This window comes from Xenopus laevis, chromosome 1L (assembly GCF_017654675.1).
Source record: "Xenopus laevis strain J_2021 chromosome 1L, Xenopus_laevis_v10.1, whole genome shotgun sequence".
NCBI lineage: Eukaryota > Metazoa > Chordata > Amphibia > Anura > Pipidae > Xenopus > Xenopus laevis.
Window position 1 is genome coordinate 12,273,416 of NC_054371.1, and position 6,000 is coordinate 12,279,415.

Sequence of the window (6,000 nt, forward strand, 5' to 3'; positions counted from 1 at the left end):
TTGGGATCACTGACCTTCCTATATATTGATCTTTATTCCCTATTAATAACATTGGGATCACTGACCTTCCCATATATTGATCTTTATTCCCTATTAATAACATTGGGATCACTGGCCTTCCTATATATTTATCTTTATTCCCTATTAATAACATTGGGATCACTGGCCTTCCTATATATTTATCTTTATTCCCTATTAATAACATTGGGATCACTGGCCTTCCTATATATTTATCTTTATTCCCTATTAATAACATTGGGATCACTGACCTTCCTATATATTTATCTTTATTCCCTATTAATAACATTGGGATCACTGACCTTCCTATATATTTATCTTTATTCCCTATTAATAACATTGGGATCACTGACCTTCCCATATATTGATCTTTATTCCCTATTAATAACATTGGGATCACTGACCTTCCTATATATTTATCTTTATTCCCTATTAATAACATTGGGATCACTGACCTTCCTATATATTTATCTTTATTCCCTATTAATAACATTGGGATCACTGACCTTCCTATATATTTATCTTTATTCCCTATTAATAACATTGGGATCACTGACCTTCCTATATATTTATCTTTATTCCCTATTAATAACATTGGGATCACTGACCTTCCCATATATTTATCTTTATTCCCTATTAATAACATTGGGATCACTGACCTTCCCATATATTGATCTTTATTCCCTATTAATAACATTGGGATCACTGACCTTCCTATATATTTATCTTTATTCCCTATTAATAACATTGGGATCACTGACCTTCCTATATATTTATCTTTATTCCCTATTAATAACATTGGGATCACTGACCTTCCTATATATTTATCTCTATTCCCTATTAATAACATTGGGATCACTGACCTTCCCATATATTTATCTTTATTCCCTATTAATAACATTGGGATCACTGACCTTCCTATATATTTATCTTTATTCCCTATTAATAACATTGGGATCACTGACCTTCCTATATATTTATCTTTATTCCCTATTAATAACATTGGGATCACTGACCTTCCTATATATTTATCTTTATTCCCTATTAATAACATTGGGATCACTGACCTTCCTATATATTTATCTTTATTCCCTATTAATAACATTGGGATCACTGACCTTCCCATATATTTATCTTTATTCCCTATTAATAACATTGGGATCACTGACCTTCCTATATATTTATCTTTATTCCTATTAATAACATTGGGATCACTGACCTTCCCATATATTTATCTTTATTCCCTATTAATAACATTGGGATCACTGACCTTCCTATATACTGTATTTATCTTTATTCCCTATTAATAACATTGGGATCATATCATTGACCGTCCTATATATTTTTCTTTTTTACCTATTGTTGGGATCAACAATCATTTTTACCGGCCAGGACGTTAAAATACCAGCCAGGTGGCAACCCTAGTGGGAATGGACGAATACAGGAGAAATAAACCAGAATCTGTTTTGCCTTGGGCTTTCCATCCACTTGTTCTAGTGCTGCTGTGACATAGTGGGGCCCCAGTAACTGATAGTATTTAAGGCGGGAGCCCAGGGAGCCTTGTATATAACCTGTATATAGTTACTGTTCATCTCATTTAGGAGAGAAAAAAAAGTTATCCATCTTAGGGTAGGACTACACTGACATTTTCAGCACGATCCGACGCGCTGCGACAAAACAGCCTTAAATCGCATGTGACGGAGATAAGGTAAGTGAATGCATTGTCGGATGAAGTCGCAGCGTTGATCCGACACGACACCACTGTTGGATGCTGATGCAGACGTTGCACGCTGCGTCTGCATCCGACAGTCGTGCCGCGTTGCGATCAACGGATCAACGCTGCGACTTCATCCGATATTTCTCTCTTACCTTATTTCCGTCGCATGCGATTAGACACCTGCGTTTTGTCCCAGTGCATCCGATCGCGCCAAAAAACGTCCATGTAGTCCTACCCTTTCTCTTTAACAACATTACCATAAAGTAGCATTTTTACCTTTGGGCCAATAAAATATTGACCTGGTCATTACAGACGCCGTCGTAGTTTATTGCATTTTTTAGTGAATTGTGTCATATTCTCAGCCGTACATTAAATGCTGCATGTGCGGTTGTGACGTCCCAACGTCGCGTAATCGCCGTGACGTCCCAGGCGCCGCAGCAAGCTTAGCTGGGGATTTTGAGGAGGGAGCAGTAAAGCTGCTCAGAATATTACCGGCCTTGTAATTGTCTGTATTTCTTCAATATCGGCACCGGCCTTGAAACCTGTTTTTCCGGCTGGCCCGGTTAAATACCGGCTGGGTGGCAACCCTACTTGGGACCTTTTTTATCACGTTTCTTTGGGATTGCTGAGCCCAACTGGATTAGGCCACTGAATGCATTATGGTATTATTTTTTTCCATTTCATCTGTATTGTTGTGTTACTGGCTCATTCTGCAGCCTTAACCTTTCCTTAGTGCAGGGGTCCCCAGCCTTTTGAACCCGTGAGCAACATTCAGAAGTAAAAGGAGTTGGGGAGCAACACTAGCATGAAAAATGTTCTTGGGGTGCCAAATAAGGGCTGTGATTGGCCATTTGGTAGCCCCTTTGTGGATTGTCAACCTACATTGAGACTCTATTTGGCAGTGCACCTGGTTTTTATACAACCAAAACTTGCCTCCAAGCCTGGAATTCAAAAATAAGCTCCTGCTTTGAGGTCATTGGGTGCAACATCCAAGGGTTTGGAGAGCAACATGTTACTCATGAGATACTGGTTGGGGATCACTGCCTTAGTGTGTCTGCTTTTAGGCTGACTTTCCTAATCATGTACCACAACCCTTCTGTTGTGTTTTACTCCTATATTAAGCACAATTCAGCAGGAACAGCTCATGGTATGTACAGAGAGATCCCATAAAATTATGGCAGCATAGGTATTCCCTATACTAAGCACAATTCAGCAGGAACAGTTCCCTAAATTTGCTCATAGTCTGTACAGAGAGATCCCATAAAACTATGGCAGCATAGGTAATCTACATTGTGGAGGGCCGATAACGGAAGCCAGTGTTAGCCACGCCCTGTTTTTAGACCACACCCACTTTAAACCACACCCATGTTACCGCAAGACCATATCCACATTAATAGCACACCAAAAAACCAAATGGTTGGTGCTCACTGCAGGGATCAGCGCCGCAACTAGGGGTAGGCAGAGTATGAGGCTGTCTAGGGCGCCATCATTGAGGGGCGCACTTTTTTTGAAGCATTTATTTAATAATTTGTTTCAGTAATCATGGTCACCCAGTTGGGTGGAATCCATCTCCTTCCCCTTCTCCCTCTTGCCGGCAAGTAATATCTCCTTCTGTGCGGTGCAGCGCGACGTGCGTACAAGCGTCAATGATGTCACTGATGTGTTGGGTGACAGAGAGAGGCAGAGAGCTGGGGGGCTGCTTGGTGTGACTCTCGCTGCTCTCAGACTTGCACAGTTACACTGAACTGAAGACTTTCTTTCTATTACTGTAAAGTGTGAAGCTTCCTGCTGGCACAGCCACGTACAGATTTGGGGCCCATATATTTGCTGTTGCTGCTGGGCTGGGCGCTGGCACAGGTACATAAATACTTGGGGGCAATATGATGTGATCAGATTTATTTTTGGCTGCTGCTGACACAAAGATTGGGGGCAATATGATGGCTGCAGGAGGGCTGTATGATGGAGGGCTGCTGAGCTTACTGGTACAGGTACAGGGGGCAGTAATATAAATGAAAAAGTGTTGTACACTTTCTTGCTCTCTTTATGGGAAATGGTAATGCAGGACAGGGGGGCACTGATTGAAGCTCTTGCCTAGGGAGCCGAACTACCTTGTGCCTGTCCTGGCAATGATGTCACTCATATTAGTATTTTGTATAAAGTGTGAACAGGAGAACAATGTGGGCAGTTTCAGTCTGGGTCTCAGGTAGAACAGTACAGGGGCTTTAGGATATAAACAATAGAGGTGTCACAAGTGTGAATAATACAGGGGGATCACAGGTGTGAACAATACAGGGGATTAGTCTGAATTTTAGGTGTAAACAATGTGATACCTTTTAAATTTTACATATAGTAAACAGATACAGCAGGCAGACTTTGCTGTGAAGGGGCCACATGAGGGGGGGTCGCGGGCCACACCACCAGTTGGACAGCCCTGGTCTATGTATTTGCTCATTAGCTAAACAGAGAAATACAAATATAAAGAGAAGTAAAGTTCTTTGCACACCACAAGCAATACCCTCTTACTGTACTGTCTAATAGAAACAATATGATAACTTCTACAGAACGTAACTAGAGGGGGGCGGGACTTGCAGCTGGGCCCCCCACCCCCTTCAGTACGTCCGGAACCGGCGGAATTAGTGGGGCGCGAGCTGCCAGGGGGCCCTGAGGGGGTGCGGGCCCTGGCCCAATCGCACCCCCTGCTCCCTCGGTAGTTACGCCACTGCAGATATTTATACTTTCCAGTTTAGGTACTTAAGGTGGCCATACACGGGCCAATAAAATCTGCAGACAGACCGAGTCAGCAGCTTATTGGCCCATGTGTAGGGCCGCATCTATTCGTTGATGCTGTCCCGCGATCCAACCGATCAGCCCGAAATTGCCCACCTCAATGTGGGCACATTGGGGAGAGATCCATTAGTTTGGCGAAATCGCCAAATGAGCGGATCCTTCGCCAGACGAGCAGATCTCTGTGTATGGCCACCTTTAGCCCTGACAATCCCAAAACATAGCACTTTAAAGGGATGGCTCTTACCAGAAAGTGGGTAAGGTTTCAACTGTATTGGTAGGTGTCTGGTCATGGCTGGGCAGATTGGCCACAGGCTAAGTTGCCCCTATTATTAGTTAAAGAAGTTTTATAGGATCTATGAGAAAACATTGTGTTCTACTATAGGATGATAATAATAATAGGATGATATAAGATAATGCTGATAGAATGTAATGGTATCTCAGTGTACAGGCTATAAGCCATCCTAGGGGTTGTTTCTGATCTTTCTCATTTTTATCTGTTGTCCAGCTGGACCCCCCGAGTTGCAACATACAACACCATCTTGCCCCTAAGACACTCCCACTACTAAACTCTTTTGTAAGCGCATTATAACACAGAAGGAGGAGGACTGTGGGTGGAGAGGGGAAAGGCTTTCCAGGGAAAATCAGATATGGCAGCCAAGGTAAATCAGAAACTGCAAGGTAAGTCCACTCCATTGGCCTCTTTGTTGCATATGCCATAGATCTGCTATGGTCCCTGTACCTGTTTCAAATGAGGGGTGGGCGTGTCCTTATGTCCCTGCCGGAAGCACAGTAGGAGAGGGACAGCCAATCACAGCCCCGCAGTCACACAAGGAAAGACAGGCTTCAGTCCCCTTTCAGGTCAGCCTAGCTGCTGATTGGTTCCTATCCTACAGTGCAGTGACTTGAGTGCTGCCGGTTCCCCTGCACAGCCTGGCAAAGGAGATAGCAGGAAGTGGAACAGATGGGCGAGACTAGGAGGCAGCAGGAAGTGGAACAGATGGGCGAGACTAGGAGGCAGCAGGAAGTGGAACAGATGGGCGAGACTAGGAGGCAGCAGGAAGTGGAACAGATGGGCGAGACTAGGAGGCAGCAGGAAGTGGAACAGATGGGCGAGACTAGGAGGCAGCAGGAAGTGGAACAGATGGGCGAGACTAGGAGGCAGCAGGAAGTGGAACAGATGGGCGAGACTAGGAGGCAGCAGGAAGTGGAACAGATGGGCGAGACTAGGAGGCAGCAGGAAGTGGAACAGATGGGCGAGACTAGGAGGCAGCAGGAAGTGGAACAGATGGGCGAGACTAGGAGGCAGCAGGAAGTGGAACAGATGGGAGGGACTAGGAAGCAGCAGGAAGTGGAACAGATGGGTAGGACTAGTAGGGTTTTTGCAGAATTTTTCAATAAATCAACCAGAAACACTATGTTTTAATGACATTCCTTCTATCTTTAAATGAATATAACACACTGACACATATTTTTTTCAC